The following is a 26,308-nucleotide window of genomic DNA, read 5'->3' as shown; positions in this document are numbered from 1 at the left end:
GTTCCATTTGTTTATGGAACAAGCTAAAAGCTTTAGGAAGCTCACAAACAGAGCATGAGGGCAACAACACTTCACTTCAGCATTTGGTATAAAAATAGAGCAGGGGATTTATGTGATGTTTTTTATATGAGTTCGGTCTTTCCATGTTGTCGTCTTTCAGGCTCTGCTCAGTGTTTTCTAGAAAATATTCTCTGCAAATACCGTAATTTATTGACCATATTGTGTATGATCATATCATGTGGTCTGTGGCTGAACTTACTTTCTTAAGATATCCTGCCCTATGCAGTGTTTTGGAAATGGTAACACAGTTGTGTTGAACCTGAGGGCTGATGACATGTCTGGACAGTGTAGTGTGATGACTTGCAAATCCATTCAAAACCCATCAGCTTCCACCAAGTTCTGTCTTGCTGACCCATGGGCATTGCATGTTCCATTGGTGATGGTGGCTTGGCACAGTGGATGGGACATGTGGAGCCAATACTTCTGAAGAGCACCAGCCTCCGCTGATAGTCACCATTATAACTATTCTAATACTTAACAGTACAACATATATGAGTTTTCAGTTAGTATCATCAAAGCTTGAAAGCTAAGCTTTGGAAAGAAACAGAAGGTGCCAAAAAAGGACAGGATTTTCTTATATATATCTTTACTCTTTCTATCATCCACAGTTCTGAGTAATAGGCAGAACAATGATTTTATGCTACTACAGTTATGCTAACAAATATGCTAAGTATGCTACGGACTATGGCCAAAGGTAAGCTGGGATCTTTGTGAAGGCCTCATTACATGATGTTTCTCCAAAATGTATTTACCAATATTTCCTGTGGGGGGGGGGGGGCTCCTTAAAAATTCCCTGTAGCTTTGAACATGGTGGTTGCTCCCCCAGGCTAAAACAGAAAAAAGGGATGCTTCCAAATATTGAAAAATGAATCATATTTGTAACCTAAATGGTAAAGGCAAAGGTACCCCTGCCCGTATGGGCCAGTCGTTTCCGACTCTAAGGTTGTGCACTTATCTCACTTAAGAGGCCGGGAGCCAGCGCTGTCCGGAGACACTTCTGGGTCACGTGGGCAGTGTGACGAAGCTGCTCTGGCGAGCCAGCACCAGCGCAGCACACGGAAACGCCGTTTACCTTCCCGCTATAAAGCGGTATCTATTTATCTACTTGCACTTAGAAGTGCTTTCGAACTGCTAGGTGGGCAGGAGCTGGGACCGAAAGACGGGAGCTCACCCCGCCGTGGGGATTAGAACCGCCGACCATACGATCGGCAAGTCCTAGGCACTGAGGTTTTACCCACAGCGCCACCTGCGTCCCTTATTTGTAACCTAGACAGCATCAACTGTGCTGAATATGGTCTGCACAGCTAAATATTTCAGAAGTGGGAGAGGACAAAGGTGAAGATGCTGTGTGAGTCTATGTGCATGAGTGATCGCTTGCAGAGGCGAAAATGTCATTTATATAGCTAAATGTTGTGTATATAACCAGACATATGTGAGCTCCAGAATATGCTGGTGTGCATGAGAAGTCACACTGATTTCTGCAACACCTCTAGGAGCATCTCTGTGGGGAGTGGGGAGCTAAACCCATAAAATAAACTCTAGCTATTGAATGTTTTGAAAGATACTTGGTCAGGAAGCAAGGAATTCAGCTCTATAACCAGAGCAATAAATCATTTTTAAACTGTTCCTGTAATTTTATAATTCAGATGATGGATTCAATCATTTGAATCCAATGGAACTAATTCTGAATCCAATTTTGAGAGATTAAACATTTCTATTTACACATCTCTCCATAGCATGCATACCAAGAACAGAGCTCTAAAAAGGCAATAAATTCACTTAAAAAGCAATAAGATGCAGAAACATTATTGCACATACTATAGGAAAAGAAATGAAAGCTGGCAGTAAGGAAAACAAAAATAAGCAAATTATAACATTAAGGAGCAGATTGCTGAACTACATTAAGACAAATACTACTTTTATTACGGAGGCTGAATCCCCATACCCGTACAGACTGCAATGAAGTCAATATGGTATAACATGCCAAAGCTCTGCAAGGATCTCATCCACATTTGCAGCTAATGTGTAACCATAGAAAACTGAATAGGGGCTCTTGCGCTCACCAGGTCTGGTTCTGAAATAACTAGTATCCAAGTATATTGACTTTATAGTGTCCAAGTCTAAGTATGTTGACTTTATCTTTTTAAAAAAAGTGTAGATAGATCATAGCACATCTCTGAGGAGCCTAAACCATCCTGTCCCTGGGCTATGCAGACACAATGGGAGTAGAGAGAGAGAGGAAGAAATACAGCTATAAAGTACAGAAAAGAGGATAAACAACAGAGTAAAACATGAAACTTTGTGGGGATCTTTTGACATTGCACTTTGATTCAGGGAGAATAACTCTGAATGTTATTCAGTCCCATACAGAGCTGACATAACCCCTAGAATATATTTACTAGGAGTATATTCTATTGTCATTGAAATATTTTATGCCTGGCATCTCTTCAGTAGATAGGATCAATAGATACACTCCTGTTATAAACCTTGCATTATCAACAAACTATCTGATCATTCTGGAGGTTTATGAAAAATTCACATTGAATTCTGAAATTGCCTGGCAGCAATTAAGGTGGTCTATGAGATATGCACATAAAATATTGTCATAGTATCTATCCTTTTTAGTAGTATCTATCCTTTAGTATAGTAGTATAGTATCTATCCTTTTTATCAGGACTTCTCAAATCCTATAGTAGGTTATAATACTAAATTTACAGCTCAAGGGAGCACTTTGCCTTTTTGGAAGCATCTTTTCAGATTGCTGCAAATTTACAACTGCATGACAGCAGAATACTCCAGCTCAGCCAACCACATTGTTCTGCTCCTAGCAGAGAACTGGGGCAAAGCTCAACTGTTGAAAAAAATATGGCTGTGATTGAGCAATTTACAGAAAATGAGGGGCGGGAATGATATTTATACAATGTAAGTGATATTCTTTTTCAAAGACAAGAACAGGATCCAACTGCTTATCACTTAAATCCCACTTAAGGGCTATATGAAATCCACATAGTGGCTGAGCAATTGTAGCGTTATAGGTCCCGTCCCCCCCCCCCCGGCGCGCTTTAAAGCATCAGCTCAACTGTTAGGGGAGTATAGGGAAAGTACCACTGAAATGGCTTAGCTGGGCAATGTGGACAGTTATAGAAAATACCCTTGTAAGAGTTGTGGGGGATGCTTAACCAACAGGGTCTATTTCAGCTCAATCAAAGATTAAAATCTGTGACAGGGAGGAAATTGAGGAACTGGGTTCCATTCCCATTTCAAAGTCATTCTTTGAAATCACACTTCCACAAATTTTACAGTGCCATTCTCCAGCCTAAAATGCACACTCTGTGGTAAAGTGTGTAGTGGGAGGCCCCATTAGCTAAAGTGGCACCTCAGGTGAAGAACAGTTTCAGGTTAAGAACAGACCTCCAGAACGAATTAAGTTCTTAACCTGAGGTACCACTGTGAGGGGAAATTGTTGTGGAAGAGAATGTATTGTAGGCAACATCAGGCAACGTTGTTTTCTCCTTCTCTCACAATAGCTGAACTCGGAATCATGCAATCAAGCAGGATGTTGGAAGTTTCTGCCTGTGTTGTGTTATTCCTGTATTGCAAGGGGTTGGACTAGAGGACCCTCAGGGTCCCATTCAACTCTACAATTCTGTAACAGCAGAATCGGAACCCAAGGTTTGTATGACCAGTTTAACCCTGATTTAATTGAGTTCCAGTTGTGCCTTAATTAGATTAGACTTCTCTACTACAAGACTGGTTTAAACATTTGTTCCGTATTAAGTTTATACGTTATAAAGTAGTGTTAAACTTCACTGCAAAGGCTTGTTTTTACTTGGTATGAATGGGTGATTAAATTACTGTATAATTCAGTCATTAAACACTTAAGAGGCCCTCCTAATATCACTGATGACATTTTAATTTTCATCTGATAACTATATAAAGCATGACATCAAGTAAATATCACCTCTTTGGTTTTCCACAGAATTTCAGATCTTAAATGCAATGTTTAAATTTAACAGTTTTAATAAAACATAATTATCAGAACAACAGATGCCTCCGGCTGATACCCACTATCACCAGAACCTCACAAATGGTTTGACCATAAATGCTAAGATCTGTAGTGAATGACTCCCTCCCTCAATATCTTGCCTTCCTTCTGGTGTTTTACTCAGAAGTCCTTGGAATTACCTGCCTTTTTTACATTAACCAGACCAGTAATAAGTGTGGACCAGGCTTCCTCAAACTCGGCCTTCCATATGTTTTGAGACTACAGTTCCCACCATCCCTGACCACTGGTCCTGCTAGCTGGGGATCATGGGAGTTTTAGGCAAAAAAAAAAAAACATCTGGAGGGCCGAGTTTGTGGAAGCCTGGTGTGGACTGAGTCTGAAAAAGGCCATCTAGAAATCCTCTAAAAAAGATTAATTGGCTGGCAACTTTATTCTGCCGACAATACAAAATACTCTGGTGGAGGGAACTGAGCAGACTGTCCTGTCTATGACAGGTGTGCATTTAGATGAGTGCATGAATTGGGTATTTCAGTCCAGTGTTCTTTCGTCTTAGCTATGGAACACGCCCAAGCCTGGACAATTTTATATGGACTCCACTGATATTACTCAGCTGTCAGTGCTGGCTTAACTGCTTGCAAAATCTGCTTTAAAAATACCTGAGACTATGTAACTACACCCACCCACCCACCTCACCAAATAGTCTGAAGTCATTTTAAACTTATTCATTGATTTACAAGTCTTTGTTGAATAAAAAGTGGTAGCCCAGCGTTTAGTTCAGCTACTTCTGTTAGATGATCACTCCACATGCTACAGCAATCGAGTCTGCATTCTCCATGTGCAGCCTCCAGAGGTTCAGAACAGGTCAAGTGGAAACCCCTTTCAACCACAATAACTCATGTTATTAATCTTCACCGAAGAGAGCTTTAGCTTTCAACCTTCAGAAAATATTAGCAAGGGAAATCTCTTTTGCCCACTTTCCATAAATGGAAACGAGCTGAGGCCAACACCCAAGCAACTCAGCTGGCTAGACCCCTGTTCAATGGGCCCATGTAGGAAACATCTACAATGCATAAGCTATAAGGTAGGGGTGGCTAATCTGTGGCTTCCAGATGTCACTGAATCCTTAGACCTATCCATTAGCCACTACAATGTCTGGAGAGCAGCATTTTCTCTACCCTGCACTGAGTTGACCTAGTATCTATTTGGAGAAGGGGGAGGATTCTTCAGCCTCTTTCCTTTCATTCCCAAGGTCAGTCTTGGGCCTTAGTCACTACTACACAATAGAAAATCTGGATTTGAATGGCTCATGTCTCTTTTAGTGTGACCAGGTGTCTTACATGTTGGATCATCTGGTATCTCCAGCAGTGCCTGGGATGGTGTCCTATTTACTTGGTCATCCATTAAAATTCTAGGAAACTCGGTGCTCAAAGAAGAGGGCTCTGAAGTGGCTAGTAGGTGGTGGAGTTTCTTCATTGTTATTTTACTTAATAAAAATGGGCAACATGGAAACTCTGCTGCTGGCCTGCTGCTGCACTGCACAAATTGAAGCCTTGAATCTGCCAATGGGAAATGGCAGACCATGGTGACCCATCATTTCCACTTTCAGGGACATTGTATGGGTAAAGTAATAGCTGTCTCTCTTCATATTGGCTGTGGGAGCTGGTGAAGTTAATGCAACATAGGCTTGGGAGACCTGATACAAATGCCTCTTCACCATGGATCTTACTCTGTGACCTTGGGCCCATCACAATTTCTTGGATTGGCCTATCTCACAGGGCTGTTGTGAGGACAAAATAGATGCTCTGAGCCCTTCGAGGTAGCATACCAACAAAATAAAGAAATAGAGATTCCAAATCCTCATTTCATTGCCCTTTTCTTAACACACAATATGTGTTGATAAGATCAGTGATATTTTTCTCACCATGATCACCTCCCTCGTTGTCTTAAGAATGGCAATGGCGCCCACCTGAGAGGTGCTGGAACTGAGTTCCAGCGAGTTCTGGCTGAAAAAGAAGCAGCTCTGGATGAGATTATCTGACAATCACACAGTGCTTTGAAAAGTTATAGTGGTTAAGAATTTAGAAGTCAACTAGAGGTAAAAAGGAAAAAAACAACAAGACTTCTGTGTCTTTGTGAACCATTATGACAATGTACGTGAGACGAGTACAGTGTGCTTACCACCTTTTTATGGCTCCTGTTATTACCTATCATTTGTTCTTGTCACATTTATTTTTACACAGACTCAAATATAATTAATAACATGTCATAGTGAAATGGAACAGGCAAGATAATCATAGTAAGCAATTGACTTAACAAAATGGGTAAAGATTTGCCTAAATTCACCCTAAGTGTTTGTAGGGATTTATCCTGCCTGTCCAACTGTTTTTTGTTTTTGTTTTCTTCCTTTCACTTAATCAAGGGGTATAGTTGGAGTGTTCAAGTGTGCACTTAAGCTTGCACGCATGAGACCTATCCTCTTGGTTTCTTGTTGGCCGAATATATATTCCTATAAATTTAATCTCAAAACTTCTAGTAGCAATAGGGACTTGAGATATTACCTTTCTTCTGAACCTTCCTCTGCCACCTGCACTTCTGCATTTGATGTTGTCTTTTCTTGGCCTTTAATTGAAGTACTGGAAGCCTGGAAGGCTGGCTAATCTGTGCCTGAGATTGATGTGGCAATTGAACTTGAGTAGCATCCAATAATAAACTCTTTACACGCCAGGTCTGGGATGCTCCCACAAGATCTCACAGGAACTTGAACGTCCCCACTAGTGAGAGCATTGTGGGGCTTCTGCAGCCAGTGCAATTAGATAGCCTTGCTTGGAAAGCAAAGCAGAAAGCTTTAAAACTCCTTTTGTGCTGGATTGTTCCAGCACAAAATAGCTTCTATGCTCACTACCTCGTTTTGCAAGCAAGGTTTTCTAATCATGCACAGACTGAGATGCTCCCATGAGATCTTGTGGGGCATGGGTAGGCAAACTAAGGCCCGGGGGCTGGATCTGGCCCAATCACCTTCTAAATCCGGCCCGCGGATGGACCAGGAATCAGCGTGTTTTTACATGAGTAGAATGTGTCCTTTTATTTAAAAAGCATATATGGGTTATTTGTGGGGCCTGCCTGGTGTTTTTACATGAGTAGAATGTGCCCTTTTATTTAAAATGCATCTCTGGGTTATTTGTGGGGTATAGGAATTCATTCATTCTCCCCCCCCAAAAAAAAATATAGTCCGGCCCCCCACAAGGTCTGAGGACAGTGGACCGGCCCCCGACTGAAAAAGTTTGCTGACCCCTGTAATGTGGGGACTCAGGTGGCCCCATGAGATCTTGTGAGAGCACCCTGGGGCTTCTGGGTATGCATGTTTTTGCATCTACACAGAATCCTTGAAACCAAACCCTGGCATTAAGACACAATAGTATTGTATTTATTTTGAAATAAACATTATCAGAGAAGGAAAACCTCAAATAATACTTTTGTACAAAACTGACTAGTCCTTATTGTATTTTAATAAACTCTTACATTAAGATCATAAGGCACTGCCATAACAGAAAATGTTTCCACTATTTGCAAGATCTCTGAACAGGTTAAATAACATCTTCATTTTATAGTTATTAAATTTTCTTTTCTAATAAAATGAATCACAAAGTCCTTCGCACTCGGGCTATGGTATTTAAATAAAGAGAGGGGAAGAGACAAAGTGGGTTATTAAAATAAAACATCAGGGGTGGAATCTATTAATATAATATGAATTTCCCTTTTTATCCAAAACTCCTGGGCTACAGTTTTTGATCCATACTGTAGAGAAAGGGAACAAAATTTTATGAATGTGTGCAAACACAGATTCAGACAACTCTGTTTCTTGAAGATATTAATAAGATGGAAGACAAGGTGGTTGAAAATACTGACTGGTAAGAAACAAAACTGTGCAAAATTAATTTATAGCTTGAAATCTGTAGGATACATCAGTGAAAGAGCTTCCTTGATTCAATCATGCACAGAATCTGTAAAAAATCAAGGGGATTGAGAATGTTCTGTCAAGTCCTTACTTCTTCCTCAAAGGCAGAGTTCTCCACACTCACAAATGTTTTTGGTTATCTTTTTGCTGTGGGGCCTGAAACTTTCTGTGCAGTTTTGTAGAGACCTCAGATTACCAGAACTAGCTGTCCTTACTCCTCTCTCTGTTCAAGCAGAAATGCTGTGTCCAGAGGCAGCAGGCCTCTCGAGGTCCACAAGGGGGATGACTGCTTCTGCCAGCATGTATGCTGTTGAGGGTGGGGAGAAAGGAGGAACTACATTCTGCTGGAATGCTAGCTAATTAGGCTGGCTTATCAGGCAAAAAAGGTAGGAGGGTGGACTTTTCACACTGGTTGACAGAGGGAGAAGTTGGCCAAAAGACCTATTTGCCCAATGTGGAAATAGGCTACTGGCCCATGCAGAACACCTTGTAATTGGCCCAGGAGTGCCTGGGTATGGAGGATCCCTTCCCTCCTTCCTAGTGTAAAGGTATACTGTGGGTTTTAACCTGGGACCCTCTCTGTGTATAAAATGTGAGATGTTCTACAAGACCAGAACTCTTTCTGCAGGCTGTACTTCCCTATGGTTAGGTGTTGAGACTGAGAGTGAAGAAGCAGGATAGGTAAATGCCTCGTGGTGTCTCTGCCGTGCTTGCAGTGTGGGGTTGAGTTCATTTTCTTTTGCCCCTGGCATAACTGTTTCCTCAATAGGCCGCATGCAAAGGAAGAGTGGTACCATTTTGCTCCATTGCCCATGATGGGGCTTGAACTCTCATCTCCTGATACCCAATTCCAAATGCATCCAGTGTGCCTACTGTCACTGCTTTGTGAAGCTTGCAGTGGGGCACTATTAGTGCAATCACTTCTCCTCCCCTTGGGGTTCAAACCCCAGCCTTCTACTTCCCATTAGTACTTTGTCAAAACCTGTCCTCTGGTTTCTCAAAAGTTTTCTTTCCCTGCAAAAGAAGAGACTTCTGTTTTAACTTCTCATTTGCAGGGCCCCACCCCCTGGTTGCCTGCAATTCTGTAGCCTCTGAAATGCACCACTAAAATTAGGAGGTGAAAGGAAGCATGATTGTTCTCAAGGTAAGATCTCTATTGTGTTCAGTGTATGAGAAATTAGCATTCTGGAAACAGACAAATCAAGACAGTTGCTCCTCCAAGGTTTTTTTCTTTTCTTTTCTTTTCTGTGAAGTGGCACTTCCTGCAAGTATTCACAAGGAAAAAGAAACATCCTTGGCCCTAAATAGCTTGTGAAGGCTTAACAAAAATTGGCAGCATTTTTATTGACTGGTTTCCTTCGGTAAAGCTTTGTGAGAGTCTGAACTCTGCGAATTTGCCTTTGTACTTTTACCTTTATGCAATTTATTTTCAGAAGCCTGGAATTACTTTTGCCATGAAAGGCGTTGTTCAGTCATCATAAAAATACTTGAACCAAGTTTGATCAAAAGCTGTGTTTTCACACACCATTATTATGATTGCAGCATACAGTGAAAATTGATCTGCACTGCACGGGCTCTTACTTTTTATTTAATTGAAAGGAGAAACAAACATCAAAAAAATAAAATGGAAGTGGGGTTGCCCACCTCCATATTTAATGTTTTCAACAAACTGTGACCATTTACTACTGAGATAAGCAAAGGACAAATATTAAAAATAAAGCAATATAATAATACTTTTAAACCACAGGCTTGCACAGAACCCTTTATCCATTTCAGAATGCCCCATTCTCGGTGTCATTTATTATGCTTATCTTGTCAACTAGGAATCATATGCACACTTCCCTGGGAATAAGTGAACTGTGTAGACCTGCATAGGGTGGTGCTGTAGGTCTGTCTTTGGGCAGAAGGTAGAATGACTGCTTTTACCTTATGGGGAGTTAGGAACAATTAAAGTGAATTCTGATTTTCCCCATATTGGAGTAGCAAGTGGTAGATGAGCAGATGAAAAAGACTGCTGTATTTATTGAATCACAGCACTAGATAGCTTAGTCATAGAACATAAGAATCTTTATCTCAGGGTTGTGGGTTCAAGCCCCAAGTTGGCCAAAAGTTCCTGCATTGCCAACTAGTTGATCCTTGTGGTCCCTTACAACTCTACAATTCTATGAGTTTTTCATACTCTTTGGCTGTGACTGTTTTTCAAAGCCTATAAAATAATTACGACATTTTCTCATGATTCTATAAAGAATCAAAACATTTACTCTCATTATTATTTTTAAACCTTATGAACTATATATTTTATTTCCTCCTTCATTTAGAAAAATTGGGATTCTTAAACTAATTTACTAAGTGTACACACAAAGATTAGTCACAAATACTTCAACTCAGCAGTTAATTCCACTGCAGCAAATGCAATGCTTTTCAATTATTTTTTCCTGTTTCTTTGATCTGTCCTTTAAAGCCTGAAAGAACCAGGGGAGAATAAATAAAATGTCAGAGTAAGAGCTGCACTATAATGTTCTGCAATTATATTATTTGAACCACAGTGTGGCCTCTGCTCATTCTGAGCTCTGCCCATAAGGCACCAAAACCCTCACCATTTGTAATGCTTGCCAAACATACTCTAATGCTAAAATGATTAGATTTTTAGTACCTGAAGGCAAATATGAATGAGGAGGTGGTTTTCTTTCATGCCATCTTTCACTTGTGTAACTTAAGAGTAAAGCATTTTCACATGTGAGGCTTAGAAGGCTGCTTAGACTTAAATCAGCCTGAAACACAAATGCAATACCAATATTGGCTATAATGTACATTTGTTTTCCTTTCTACATTCTATCCCACGTTATCAAATAGCACAAATAATGATCTCTCCAAGGGAAAGTGCTGGTGCAGGGGATGCATGCTACAAATGTCTCCCATGTCTCTCTCTCAAAACATTGCAATAAATACTGTAACTTGCTTTAATTGTCTTGCTGGAAAAAGTAACTAAATAGCTGAGAGTCTTTAGGGGCCAAAGGACAAACAACAACTTCACACCTGTTTGCTCTGACTTTATTTCATTTGTTAATAAGGAAAGTGACCAAGGACCCACCTTGGCATATGAACAGGTATTGCTGATACAGTGAGTAAGGGAATTTGAATACTTAAATTACGTTCCCTTGGTATAACAGCAGCTATGTTTTGTAATCCTGTCTTGTTGGCCATTATGTCTGTGTTATAAATAGTTCCAGTTCCTACCACCCACACAGTCACACAGTGGCGGAGGGTGGTCCACCCTGGGTGCCATCTCTGAGGGGGGGGGGTGACAAGAAGGCACCCTGCTGCAGCCATGAGTGGAGGACCATGCCGCCGCCACTGCAGCCAGGAGCAGAGGATCGTATGCCGCGCATGCGCCGCCGGGATGTTTGCCCCGCCCCTTGACACCCCGCCCCGGGTGCCAGAGAGCCTTCCTTCGCCCCTGCATTCACATACCTGTAGTTTATTTATTTTGTTTTATTTTGTGTCTGTATTTGTTCAAGAGTGATTTATTCCTATATATGGATTATGTATATTATCATCACACCCTGTTTGTTCTTCTACTACTACTACTACTACTACTACTACTACTACTACTACTTTATTATTAGAGTCCTGTCTTGCTATTAACACAGTGTAAGAGAGTAGTGTCTCTCGCACTGGGTAAGCACTCACTCTCACATGCATGCAAGTTCTCTTTAGGTGAAGGCCATTGCCACTGCTGGCCACACACTGAAGAACACTTTTTCCTTGCAGGATCACAGAGCACATGCATGGAGAACAAACAGCCACTGTGCAGCCAGAGTTCCACTACAGCCCTTACAGGGAAAGAGGTGAGTATGGCCTCAGACACTACAGTCCTCCACCTACCTTCACGCATGGAGAGCCTGGAACAAACTGGTAGGGGAAATTGTCAGGTGGCAGTTTGTTCCAGGCTCTCCATGCATGAAGGTCGGTGGATTTCCTCACAAACACCCATGGTGTATCCAGGTCTAGGGACTATGTGTCCCAGCTGCTTATTACACTCTGTCTCCACCCTTTGCTCTTCACAGCCAACTATCCAACAGCTATGAGACCTACCCCATGCCCAGTTCCTTGCAGATCATGAGGAAGGCCCACAACCATGAGCCCTGGAGGTTTGCCAACCTATTTGCTCCACACAGGTTCCTCCTTGCTCCTGACCGGCAAAAGACTCTTTCTTTGACACAGTACATCTTCAACACTTGTCCCAAGGAGTCCTGTGCGTCCTCTCTGTAGGCCTCTGGCCAAGGGAGGTATTTGGGTGCTATGTTCTGTTACCTTTCCTTCTTCCCTGTTGGGTGTTGTGATTAAGTATAGGGCAATGAGCTTATAAAGGGATTTGAACCCCCTGCTTGTAGGGATGCTTGAGGAAGTGTGCCAGCTGTGTCACTGCTGTCTGTGTCACAGGAGCTCATGAAACAGTATCATTGTGTATGTGTTGCACTGTACATAGGGCAGGCGGTTGTCCTGGAGATATATCCTCTATGTCACTGCATCTGCTACCTCCATGTCTACATGACTTGGAGGTGCCACTGCTGCCATGGGCCATAATGTTACCCTATATGCTGAGGGAGTGGCATTTGCCATTGCTCTGTTGTTCGCTTTTAGAGCAGTTTATTTATTCTCTCCACTTTGGGGCTGAAGGTTTAAAAAGGCTGTTTTACATTATAGTTAGCTAATAAATGAAGTGTATGTAAGTTGGTTTAAGATCAAGTGTTAAATATAACTAGCACATCTCCATTGTTTCTATTCACATCAATAACACTTCACAAAGTCCTTATTTTCCAGCCATTTAGCTTAAAACAAGAGTGCCAACCAATTCTGGAAACTGGTATGGGAAGCAATGTCCTTCTATTACTGTCCACTATTCAAAGAGGCATGACAGCTTCCTTCAAGTCTGGCAAACTAATGAGGATGAGGATGACAAATAGTAATTACACTGGAAGCATGCATGGCAGGCTGATGCTAAAGTAAAAGAAAGACCCATTCCCCTTGCAATATGTCTTTCTCAAAGACTACGTTTATTGCCTACTTCAGCTTATGCATTCTATTCATGGTCATAGTAAAAAATATTGATTCCCTCCCCCATTTACATAAAGGTTCTGTGCAAAATTGAATATGACAGCCCAGACATCTACGTAATGGCCTTCCAGTAAGTATAAAAGCTACACAGAATAATCCGTCTCACAGAGAATACTAATGTCAGCTTTGATGCCTCTAGCAATGGTGTGTTCTGGGAGGGCAAAATCAGACGGGCTTGTGTGTATTTAATGACTGTTAAAAGAGGAAAAACAAAAACAAAATGTTGGTGGCTTCATCACATACAGCCCCACTCTCCCATGCCATTGGCAATAAACTGATCTGTCATAATTGTTGTATTTGCAAATCCAGCCCTTCCTACATCTGTTAATAGAGAGACACAAAAACAGATTGTTTTCTTTGTTTCAAACGAAACAGGAACAGTGGGTGGTATTCACTTGTTATTCTACACAAACTAGAAGTACTTTGGACATTTAACCCCACCACATTTCATCCACAGTTATATTCCTCTGCCATGTCATAGTGATTGCCTGGGGTGGGGGGTGGGGATTGAATGCACAGCACCAACTGATGGCTTTTGTGTGTGTGTTTTACCATAAAAATGACTTCACTAAAAGTGGCAGCTGTCATATGATGGATAAAATCCCCGTTCATGGTTTATCAGCATTCGGCATAAAAGGCTAACTGCCTTACATGCTAAGCATCAATGAACCATGCAGACTCATTACACGGCCCACCTATTTTTTGTTATGGTGCTTGCTTGACGCTTATCACTGTTGATTGTAATGATTTTTAATTATTGCAAGTGCTTTATTCCACCTGTCATTAGATGCTCTGAAGACCATTCAGTCAAAAAGCAACGTATGAGTAAGAAAGCTAAATACATGACAGAAGTTTCAGATGTTCCAGTTATCAAGTAATAATTATAACCATCACATGAACACTGTAAGATGTGAAGTTACTCTCATGAAATTTGGAACTGCAGAATAGGTCCAGAGAACAAATAGTAAAGTGTTGCAGTTAATGATTCTCCATCATTCTATTATTCATTAGTACTATTAATGGTCAAATATAATATAGATGAATGCTTATCTGTAGTATCTGAGTCCTGTAATTTTGAGGCAGTGCTGTTTGTCATGCCGGGAAGATTTTTATAGAATTATTAGTTGATGAAGCAAACCATATGAAGAGTTAGACCACAGGTCAGTTCCACAGAAACAGATCTATAGAAACGTATTAACAATGTAAGAGAAATTTCTCTTAAAAAATAAGATGGAGTTATTGGTGTGAGCATAACTCTTGTTTTGTGCTGGCACATTAACAGCTTGCTTATTAACTTTCCTTGTCCATTACTGTGTGGATGGAATTCCAAGAAAGAAGATTCTGACTAAACATTAGGAATAACTTTCTGGCAGTAAGCGCTGTTTGACAGTGAAACAAACTTCCATAAGAGGTGAGAGACTCTCCTTCCTTGGAGGCTTTTAAGCACAGGTTAGATGGCCATCAGTCATGTATGATTTAGTTGAGATTCCTGCATTGCAGGGGCTAGATTAGATGGCCCTCGGGGTCCCTTCAATTCTATGATTCTATGATTTTCAACAGTAATGCACACATCTCTCTCAAAAATTAGTGGAATGACATATACTAAAAAAACAAAAACCTCAACTAAGACATTTATCCCATTAACTTCAACAGGTGTTTTCAACAGTATCTTGGTTGTGTCCAATGAGTTTTCTTCAGTCACAGTCAATATTTTATTTATTTATTTGTTTTGTTTTGTTTATTACATTTTTATAACACCCTTAATCTGAAGATCACAGGGTGGTTTACAATATAATTTCATTTAGTTGATAGATTTGGGCCCTCATGGCTTGGTGAGGGTTTATGATGAATGCCTTCTGAAACTTGGTCTCTCTCTCTCTCTCTGTATGTGTGTATGCATCTGTGTGCATGCACCTAGTTAGAACTCCACAAAATATTTTAAAGATTGCTACAAAAATATATCATCCTCACTAATATGAGTGTACTTGACTCCTTGAGCAAAACTGTATTTCAGCAAAATTAATACAACAAATATTCATGCTTATGGGAACAGCATGCAAAATCTTAAAAAATATATGTTTAAGGTACATGGGTAGAGCCACAGACCACTGAATTAATTCCTTTCACCTACATTTTGAACATGCAGCTGTATGACTTTTGGCAATCAATCCTTACTGTTGCAGTATACTACACGATGAATGATTGCTTTCCCAAATGTTTCAAAATGGAAGTGTCTGAATGTTTCTATGACACTTGGAACTCTATAATGTAGGGTTGAGTACCTGGGGTCAACAAGAGCTGAGAATAAGCTAAAAATCACAAAGTTGTAGATTTGGAAGGGACCACATGGGTAATCTGTAGGAATCTTTTGCCCAATGTGGAACTAAAACCCACAACTCTGAAATTAAGAGCCTCATCATGCTCTACCAACTGAGCTAGAAAAATTTCACCTATAGTACAGGCACAGTGAATAACATCAAGTGTGAGGGTGATGGTGGCACCATTTATTCATCCAGATCCCCAATGAAATGAAGACCAGTAATGTTGCTGGTAGAAAATAGGGCTTGAAGAAGGTGATGTGTGGAAAGGAGTAGGGTGCAGCGGCTGGAAAATGGTTTTGGCCACTGTCCTCCTGGGTGGAATGTCCTTGCCCAGAGAAGGCTGCTTGCCCCTGGCTGGTGAGCAGCCAGATGGGCAACCCGTCAGAAGCATCTCCCAGGCTGAAGGGCATTTGGCATCTTTCACCGTCATCAACTCTCAGGGCAAAGGGCTGCTGCTGTTAGCTGCTCAGGCCCCTAATCAGGTAGAGGTTTGGGTTTGCTACTTTCAGACAAATTTCCTATAAATAACGAGGGAATATTCTTTTTTTGTTTACTTCAAAACTGTAAAGACTGCTCTTGGGTGAAAACCACTGGAGTCATCCTTATGAAATTTGGCAGAACTCACCCCCCTCTGATGGCGCAAGGGTGCCTGCACACTTTATATCACTCTGCCAAAAAAACACCCTATAGCCTGTTTCCTTTGAAAAATATATTAAAAAATAAAGTTACCTAGTACATAAATGCCTGCATTTATTTGCCTGTAATGTGGCAGGCTTACTCCACTCTCAAGGGCTACAATGCCTACAAGTTTTATGCACCTGTCAGAAAGAAAATTTTTATAGCCTTAAAAATAAATAAATATCCATAGTGAATGGTGGGAGAGGAAGCTTTGTTTCCCCTCAAATTGAAGTTTGTCTCAAATCACAAGCCAAATCGTGCAGGCTCTGAAGTCTGAATCCCAAGCCCAGGCGTTCAAATCCAAATCACTGAATTGGGGTCTGAACTGAATCTGGTGGTTGTTGAACACCCCTAATAGAACTGCTTGATGTGTCACATTAGATATCCATATGTGAGGGAGGGAAGATGAATCATAGAGCAAAGGGAGAAGTGAATGACAACAGATGTGGGAGCAGGAGGCAGTGGGTAATAGAAGGGGAGGGGCAGTTCTTTTCTTCTATATGAGGCACGCTTCTTCCTGCTGCTGCTGCTGTTTGCTCTCACAGCATCCCATTTTATAGGTATGTGATAACTTGCCCAAGGCCACACACACATGTGTGACTTGGATGGCATGGCACAACTGAGCTCTGCTTTGCCAAAACCAAGTCTAACTATCTATGGGGCAGCAGTGGCTCTGATGCAATTCTGTGTGTTTTATATCATTAGAAACCACAATTATGTTAACGTTACTACATCCAGTTGATTAAAATGGCCAGTTGTAATTGGCCTAAGAAACGATTAAAATAAATGATGTGAAGTGGGAATCATGAGGCACCATCTTTATAATATAAGCGTCAAAAGAAATGGGAGAGCCTCTCAGATAGTTATCCAACTACTTAATTTGCTCTAGTTACAGATAGGTAGCCGTGTTGGTCTGCCATAGTCAAAATAAAAAAATTCCTTCCAGTAGCACCTTAAAGACCAACTAAGTTAGTTCTTGGTATGAGCTTTCGTGTGCATGCACACTTCTTCAGATACACATGGTGAGGTTGATGGACTTCCATTTCATGCGGCTCAATGTGGTGCCTTCCATAGTTCGTGTATCTGAAGAAGTGTGCATGCACACGAAAGCTCATACCAAGAACTAACTTGGTCTTTAAGGTGCTACTGGAAGGAATTTTTTTATTTTAATTTGCTCTGTTGCTTTTCGTGGAATTTCCTGTCAGGCTACATTATCAATACATGTTTCATGGAGCAATTTCTTTTTCAAGGGCCTCACTCACTCTTTTAAAAAGGCTGTTTTTCTGTGTCAGTCAGAACAATTATATTATATTTGTCTGTGTGCACAGAAGACTGATGGTGATTGAAAATGATTTGTATTTTCCACTAGAAGAATACAGCCCACAGCACGTTTCCTCAGAAGGGTAAACTGCAATTGAAGAATCATTTTCCATTTCAGATTATCTATCTGAATTCCACTGATGCACTTCTGTAAAAAACAATGTAGCCAAATGTCAAACTCAAGGATGTTTTAATGCCATTACTGCTGCACAAAAATCAATAGTATTAGCATGTAAAAAGCTTACTATTTGAGAAAAGTATTTCCTCCTTCCTATCTTTATTCTCCCTTTCTGTATCACAATTTTCCTGTAAACCTGATTTTAAGATATTATATCATAATAAATTGGGTTATGATCAGCCCGTTGCAAATCCTTATCCACTCTAACTGCTTTTGCCTCACAGAGAAGATTGTAAAAGTGAAAGAGGGTCAGGGTGGAGCTATATAAAACCTGTTATTCCTTGATATAATCAAGTTCTTGATATGAGCAGCAACAGCTCTCTACAACCTGGTGCCCTACAACTCTCACTATCTCTAACCATGAAAACATGAGAGGGAGAGAGATGTCCCTACGTCAAAAGCATGCCAAATTACAGGCAAATCAGTCCTGTGGTTTTTGTGTTAGGCCCCTTGATTGGGTGGGTGGGGCAAAGAATGGAAATGAATTCACTTTCATCTTCCAAGACACTGCACTGGGGTGTCTGCATAAAATTATTCCTTTGTGTAATAAGCTTCATTGTTCAGTCATGATAGAGACCTCTTTCCCCAGGTGATTTTCTTCATATGGAAAGTTTGAATTTTGGCAGACACTAGCCTGTAGTATTCTGTTTTGCTTTTGGTGTCTGAATCGCTGAAGCATCCCCAACCTGCGGCCTTCCAGATGTTTTGGCCTACAACTCCCATGATCCCTAGCTAATAGGACCAGTAGTCAGGGATGATGGGAATTGTAGTCCAAAACATCTGGAGGGCCAAAGGTTGGGGGTGCCTGCTTTAACATTTATCTCCTGTTTGACCACATATGCAGCAGCTCAGCTGTTGATGGGAGTAGATGGATGATAACATGTGATATCTCGGCTAAAACATACGCACGGGTTGCCCATATGTTTTCAGGCCAGGTTCAAGGTTCTTGTGTTGACACACAAAGCTCTGAAGAACTTGGGACCAATATAACCTAAGGAACACCTGAGCTCTTATATCCCAGCCTGATCATTGAGATCAACTAGAGGAGCACTGCTAATTGTTCCCTGTGTTACAGAGGTCCTATAGGTCACCACTAGGGGTTGGGCATTTAGTGTTGGCCATCCCATGTTGTGGAACTCTATTTCAGCAGGCATCCTTTTTTACTTTCATGTATCTCTTGAAGACATACACACAAAATTGTCATAGTGCTGCAGAAGATCTGTTTTTAGTCCTTCAGGTTTCCCTTCATAATACCATAACTCACTGCAGTAGTTTTCCTTTGGGTTACAATTACCTCATACCTGGCACCATACCTGCCTGTCTCATACAAAAGGACACATTGAGAGCTGACGTCGTTATTCACAGCAGCCATTGCTTAGTGAAAAGTTAATGTCCTCATGCTTGGCCCAGGCTACAGAACAGTATAAGAAGCAATATATTACAACGTGGAAGAGATCTCTCCACAAAGATTATCAGGGAAAATGTTTGAAGCTAGAACATCAATTGATGAACTATTTGTATTTTAAAATAAAACGAATAACTGCTTAGTCTAATCCTTCACATGGACATTGGACATGCAAGCACAAACTTGGAGCCAACCTACATGTTATGCAGGGAGATAAATGACTGGAGCACCCAGCTTAGCAACAACCCTTAAATGTAGCCATCTGGGGCTGTAAATTGGCTTTCAGCATGTTCATAGCCCAGGGCATGGAGAACCACAGAGTCAGGGGCCAAATTGAGACTTCAAGACCTCTCTAGCTGGCCCTCGGGGCCCTCCATTGACCTCACCTCCTATCCCAAGATCACACTCTAGAATCAGGGTTGGAAGTGAACCTGGGGGTCATCTAGTCAGCCCCCTGCGATGCAGGAATCACATGTGGTTCCCCAACCTCACTGGCCATGCTCCACAAATTCCCTGAGTGCGTCTGTCTGGCTAGAATATGCCCTTAAACTGTGATGAAGTTCTACCTCTTTCTCCATGTGGCAAGCAAGAGGCAATGAGGAGAGAGGTAGGCAGGCATCCCCAACCTGTGTGTGTGGAAACCTCTGAGATGTGGCTGGAAATTTAGCTTACCTCTATAAACCTAAGAATCAAATCCAGGCGAAGGAGAAATAGCCCACAATTGCTTCCCTCCATGTTCCACTGACAGAAGCCTTGACATCAGCTGAGCATACCACTGGATACAATTCAGCTTTTTAATATTTGCATACAGAATCTGTATTATACCACAGATACTTGAATGGACACTTGTAGCACATGAAGACAAATACTGTTAGTAAAGCAAATGTAAATTAAACGATGTATTCCAATATGATTCCATGCCATTCTGCTTTGACATAAGTCACCTCTCCCACCCACCACCCTTGGAGACAGTCATTCTGAAATTTTGCAGACAGTTCTGTTTTTAGATTTTCAACAAATTCTTCTATGTCCCCCAAAATAGAGCCACACAGAGCTCATGGTCAATAGTGTAGAAACTGTTTATATAAGGAAGCGGAATTTCAAATTTGAGCTTAACAAATTTATCTTTTCCTTTGAGTCTTCCTTTGCAAATAATTTTATTTCCAATACAGAGAAGAATAATGTCACTCTGTCTCTCCCCCCCCCCCCGCCAATCATAGGTTGTACCAGGAGATTTACCTTGATTTTTCTCTCTCCTTTGCCTCCTATGCTCTTTTTGATATTATTTATTCAGAACTAATAGGATTTGTCCAGTCTGGCTTTCAGGATGAGTCAGCAACCTGTCTCCATTTATCTATATGTTCCAAGCCTCTCTGTTTTCACAGAAGCTAATTACAAGATTGCAAGGAGGCTGCGAGAACCTCGGGTAAGGAGCAAAGGAGGGCGGCCAAAGAAGCCAAACAAATGTTTTAGCTTCCATAGTGTATGCTGAGGGAGAGTGTATGACAAGGCAGGCACTAAATACATGCTGCAAGATTAAACTTTTACAACAAGAACCATCGTCTTTTGGGAAATATTCACTGAGAGAGACATAGCTAAATAGCACTAATGCTGCATGCTTGATTAATTCTGTGTCTATAGAGCATCCATATCCAAGAGGAGACTGTCTCCACATGGTACATGACCCGTGAGCAACAGCTCAGACATCTCACCACATATAAGGATGGGAATGAGAGTGCGGGGGACAATAGTAAGGAAACCATCTCCTTTCTTCAACACCAACAGATGTGAAATTGTGTGTCTGTGGAGGACTCTAACCAGGAGCGGCTCATCCTGTTTCGCCACCTGAAGCGCCACTGCTCTACCCTCCCTTACCTTGGTTGCATGGCAGTGGCAGCAATGGCAGTGAGTTCTGGTGAGATATTGCTGGAAGCTGCTGCTGGCACCACTTCTCTGCCAGAGGCAGCTACCTCAGCCCACCTCATGGACAGCCAGCCCTGACTCAATGCCTCTTTCTTGAGAGCATGATACCTAATGCTTGGTCCTATGCTTGGCTGAACAGAATTGTAAGAACATCCTCAGTATCCTCCTTTTCCTTGAGTCAAGGGGTGGATTCATGGAACACACTCCCATGGAGCACCTCTGCAATACAGGAGATATCAGACCAGTCTTTAAAGGGAGCCTCACTGTGTGTACTGGAATCCCACTCACTGTGGTTGCTACTATAGGGATGTAAAAGAATTCTGCCAAAAACAGAAACGGGAGCAGAAAGTATCTGTGTTTGCTTATTTGTTCCATACCTGGAACAGAAATCAACCCAGCAAATATGATTTGTATTCACTGTTGCTTTCAGTCTGCAAACATTATATGATTGATTACACCCCATCCCCACCATTTGAACTGTTTCTTTTGCATTTAAGTGAATGGGGTGGAATGACATACAGATGACATAACTTACACCATTTACACAATTTACATAAATTGATTAAGCTATGTAATTTCGCCACAGTGAGACTAATAGCATAGTTTTGGGAGGAAGACAAATTACCTCAGAATGGAAACAGTGCTGCATATATATACAAGGTGGTTTGGAAATACAAGATGCAATAAATGCAAGGTGGATTGGAAAACAGTGCCTTCTCAAAACCCCAGCTGTTGCTTCACTTTAGTTGTCATTTACCAAAAGCACCCAAGTGTTGGGCTTCTCCTAATACAGCCAGCCTTCAAGGCACACAATATTCTGCACTTAGAAATGCAATTATTTGTAATGAAATGTCAAGGAATTTGAGCCATCAATCCTTTTGTAACTCAATAATAAAGTTGCAGACATTTCTGAGAGTAATGATGAATAATCTTGCCGCCTAAAGGTTAAAAAGATGCTGGGATACAACGGTACAACATAAAAATTCAAATAACAAAGTTGATTCCTAGGTTCCATACACGCCAAGGCACAGTGATAATGTCCGAATATTGTCCTGAACTTAGGTACTAAAAACATACTTTGCTAGCTAAACATTGGAGAGCTACATGTTGGGGCTTCTTTGGCTGTGATTCCAGCATTGCGGGAGATTGGACTAGATGACCCTTGGAGTCCCTTCCAACTCTGCAATTCTATAATTCTATGAAACAGGGCTCTCATTTACGGTGAAGAAGAGTTGCAGGACGTCTGCTCCACGCTTTCCCCCTCCTTTTGTGCCTTGGGAAAAGAGTGGGTTGGATAGCAGACAGGGGAAACACCTCTGAATTGTTTGAGAAATTTGATTGGAACACTCAAAGCCTAATTTATTTGCAGAGTGAACCAAAGGGAATTTGCACATCCCTGCTAACAAGTGCTCAGAGTCTGCTTAGTAAAGCTAGCTCCACGCTTGACTTCGGTAATAATCATTAAAGTTTCCTGGCATTACAGCAGTAAGTCAGTCAGCTTTATTGTGCATAGCTAAAGCCCTTTCCGATATAGAAAATATAAAATTTCCAACTTCAGCAGCAAAAATATAGAATGGAGGCTTAGTGTCACAAATAAATGGAAACAGCAAAGATTATAATAAAGACTATCCTCTACATTATCCTCAAGTATCTATCCATACTACAGTGCAATCTTAGCCCTAATTGTTCTCATTTTTAAAATCACAATCTAAGTGAAAACATCTAATTCTCTTTGATTGTGATTTTAAAAATGAGAACAATTAGGGCTAAGATTGCAGCTTCAAACAAATACACAGAGGAAGTTTCAAAGGGAACACCCCTCCACCCAGTTTAGATCTATTTCCTTTCAAAGATGGTCAGCCTTCCATCATACAAAGGTTAAATAGAACTGGAATAGATTCAGAAAGTAACTCAGCTGTTACCATTTGATTTGAACACCATCATCTTGCCTTTCACCCTGTAAATTAAATAATCCTCAATTTCAACCCTTTGATGACTATGACATAATGCCACTATATACGGTTTGAATCATCTTCTGGGAGATTTGATCTGATTTGAAAAGGGCATTCTGCAGTTTCTTAGAATGCTATAAATGGTCTATGCAATGAGATTCTTAAGTCCCTGTCTCAAATAATACTTCCCTTACTGCAAACCCTGCCTGCCCCTTTTGTTAATTGTGTAGTAGGGGAATCACCTGTCCCCATGTCAGTGAGTGTAAGAGATGAACTGCAAGACAGCAGATTTGTCCATATTATTATAGGGCTGTGGGTGCTAAATGGCTGGGTTCAATAAATGTCATAATTTAACTAGACCCAGACATGGGTCTGATATCCTGTTTTCACACATGTGTGTAATAGGTCATGTAACCTATTCAAAGCATGTGTGAAGGCTATTTGTCAGACCCTGTGTGCTGAGCAGGGTGCCAGCCATCCTTAAGTCCATGGAATCAACAAGTGTAAGACAAGTGTAAAAGTTAATTAACTCAGCCTAATTTCCTTTGAGGTGATGGCCTGGGGATAATGAGTCATTAGCACATCAAAGGAGTGTTGCCTTTGCATTAGAAAAGCACTGACAATGAAAGCTTAAGGGGGGAGGGACTAGTGTGATGCCAGCTGACAGGAGGAAATTAGGAATTAGAGATGGCTGCTTTGCTGCTGAGCTGCAAGGCTGCAATGAGGGGAGAAACACAAACCTCTTTCAATGTGATGCTCCGAATCCCCCTCTAGCTAGGCATCAGGTTGCATATATGTGTAAATAATCCATATATCATAAAGACACCAAAGTCTCCGCTGTGCCTCATTTTTCCAAAAGGAAGCACAGCCCCTGGGTTAGCTCGCCTGGGACCTCTGCAATCTCACACTGCTATAGAGATTGGGGTGGATTGTAGCAATATTATGGAAGCCTTATAGTGGAAAACATGCTCCATTTCTTTAACAAGCTTCAAAAGCAAATTGTTAGTTGATACACTGTTTACATCTGTAATGAAAGATGCACACAAATTAGGTTACAATATAAGACAGCTAAGGGGAGTCTTTATTGCTGTCTCTGCTCCCCCACCCAACCTTCTATCTCTCCAGCACCACTCCATTAAGACAATCAGAACTGACTGCTTGCAGAGGGCTTCTCTCCTTCAACTTCCTGCACATCATCCAATTTGGTTCCCTCCATTTCCTTTTTCCTGTCTTGCCCTCCTTTCTCCCTCCAGGCCCTACCCTGAGACTCAAAGAATTATTTTTCTTGGGCTCACAGTGCAGCAGTCACATCCCCACCCCCCGGTCCTCTCTCTCCCCCCCCCAACATTCCTAGGGGGTGCAGGAGTGGTTCTGCAGCATCCACATAGCAATATGAGATTTAAATTGCCATTCTTGGCGTGCACATACATTTTGCTTGCAGTAACGGAGAGTTTGGTGCAAGAAAAAGCTAAAATAAGGTAATACAGATGGTCTGGCTCATGCATGCCTTTTGCTGTTGCCGACAGCTTGATACAAAGAAGTGGAGGTTTAATGAGAATAGAGATGTGAAGAGTTCGTAATACTTGTTCATATCTTATAAGCAGATTCATGAAAAGCACAGTGAATCTTTTGAATAGTCACCACTATTTTCTGATCAGGATTTGTAAGTGATGGAACTGCAAATAACCCAGGAAAATGATTCTTTCAGATGCTGGCAGCATGTCTATCCATCTGCATGCCAGCTGCCTTATGCCAACCACAAAAATATGGATTGTATGAATTGCCCCATGAAGCACTTTAATCATATTTAAATTCATTTTTATAGCTATATATGCCCTTCTTTTGGAACTTTGTCCCACACTGTGTCCAGTGGGTCATGCTCATTAGAGAAAGAGGAACTTCTCATACATTTCACCTAGGAATATTGGAAATAAGTTGCAGCCACCTTTCAAGTGAAATGTGAATTTCTCCCAACTGTGTGAGAGTCTGGTGCTAATACAAATGGGGGATTAAAAGCTTTAGCTGGAGTCAAGCATAGTGTAAAAGGCACCATACAGATTTCCCAAAATAACTCTAGCCATGCATCTGGATCCTTACAATTCAACTCTCTTGCTCTGCTAATCCTTGGCTTTACTGAACACACTGCAGCTGATTTGGGGATGTGTATAAACAGCATTCGGAACTAGGTCAGTAGAATGAAGTTACATGCATCTTGCATACGTGTATGATATAACAACTTCAGCTGTTATTAATGACTATGCATCAAAAAGCAGGGGGGACTATTAAAATACACATTTTTCACTCTAACCAGATTGATCTTTATAGACAAAAATAAAAATAAAAAGTTCCTTTAACTCCAGTATAGGTAAAGGTAAAGGTACCCCTGCCCGTATGGGCCAGTCTTGCCAGACTCTAGGGTTGTGCGCTCATCTCACTCTAGAGGCCGGGAGCCAGCGCTGTCCGCACACTTCCGGGTCATGTAGCCAGCGTGACAAGCTGCATCTGGCGAGCCAGCACAGCACACGGAATGCCGTTTACCTTCCCGCTGGTAAGCGGTCCCTATTTATTTACTTGCACCCGGGGGTGCTTTCGAACTGCTAGGTTGGCAGGCGCTGGGACTGAAAGACGGGAGTGCACCCCGCCGCGGGGATTCGAACCGCCGACCATGCGATCGGCAAGTCCTAGGCGCTGAGGTTTTACCCACAGCGCCACCCGCGTCCCTGTTAACCTGCAAGGAGCAGGGCCAGCCCACCCATGACATGCTATGAGGCGACTGCCTCAGCTGGCAGAATTCAGAAGCAGCAGGTTATGCTGCTGAGACCACTGCCACAGCTGCTGAGGCTTACTGCCAACTGACTGCTTCTCCTACTCTAGCAGCCGCCCCTCTCCAGCCTTGGTGGGGGTGGCTTCCTGCTTCAGCTTCTGCTGGCAAGGATCTGCAAATGCTTCTCCTTGAGAAGAAGCGCTTTCAGAGTCCTGTCATTCTCCAGAAAGGTGAGAGAAAAATCTATGCTTGGATGTCCCATTCATAAACGTGCACAGGAATCTTAAACTGCACTACTACAGCTACCCAGTAGAATTATCTGGTGAGTCCTGAATCCTGGCTCTTGTCTTCTGTAGCTACACTGAATTTATCCACTGTTTCAAGTCACTATATATAGCCCCCCCCTCTCTCTCTCTCACACACACACACACTGAGCTAGTCCAGCTATATCAAGCCCCCTTTAAAAAGCAGGGATTAGAGGAGCAGGCTTCCATTTGTCAACATCATTCATTTTGGATCCTCAGACAAAAGAGATTGTTTAAAAGAAAATATCCATGCAGTCCTTCTTTTCTCTCCTACCTAAACTGTTCAACCAGGAGGGAATGCTCAACTAAGTGTTAGGAACAGT

The 26,308-nt window shown here is 41.6% G+C and overlaps 1 protein-coding gene and 1 long non-coding RNA gene across 9 annotated transcripts in view; one reads left to right on the top strand and one right to left on the bottom strand.

Annotated features, from left to right (window-relative positions):
* LOC310704048 overlaps positions 1-14,140 on the top strand; it is a 56,059-nt gene extending 41,919 nt beyond the window's left edge. For 2 of the 4 annotated variants that reach the window (XR_014524522.1, XR_014524523.1), the window contains 3 exons: positions 9,077-9,165; positions 11,793-11,869; positions 12,089-13,662. This is a non-coding gene — a long non-coding RNA (uncharacterized lncRNA). Of the gene's footprint in view, positions 1-9,076; positions 9,166-11,792; positions 11,870-12,088; positions 13,663-13,926 lie in introns of those variants that run through there. The other 2 variants (XR_014524521.1, XR_014524524.1) reach the window with 2 other exon arrangements.
* CHRM3 (cholinergic receptor muscarinic 3) overlaps positions 1-26,308 on the bottom strand; it is a 229,645-nt gene that overhangs the window by 27,760 nt on the left and 175,577 nt on the right. The window lies entirely within an intron of this gene.

Source organism: Podarcis liolepis, assembly GCF_965112155.1.
Source record: "Podarcis liolepis genome assembly, chromosome: 3".
NCBI classification, from domain to species: domain Eukaryota; kingdom Metazoa; phylum Chordata; class Lepidosauria; order Squamata; family Lacertidae; genus Podarcis; species Podarcis liolepis.
Note: the sequence above shows the minus strand (reverse complement) of the source record. Positions and strands in the feature narration are given on the sequence as shown.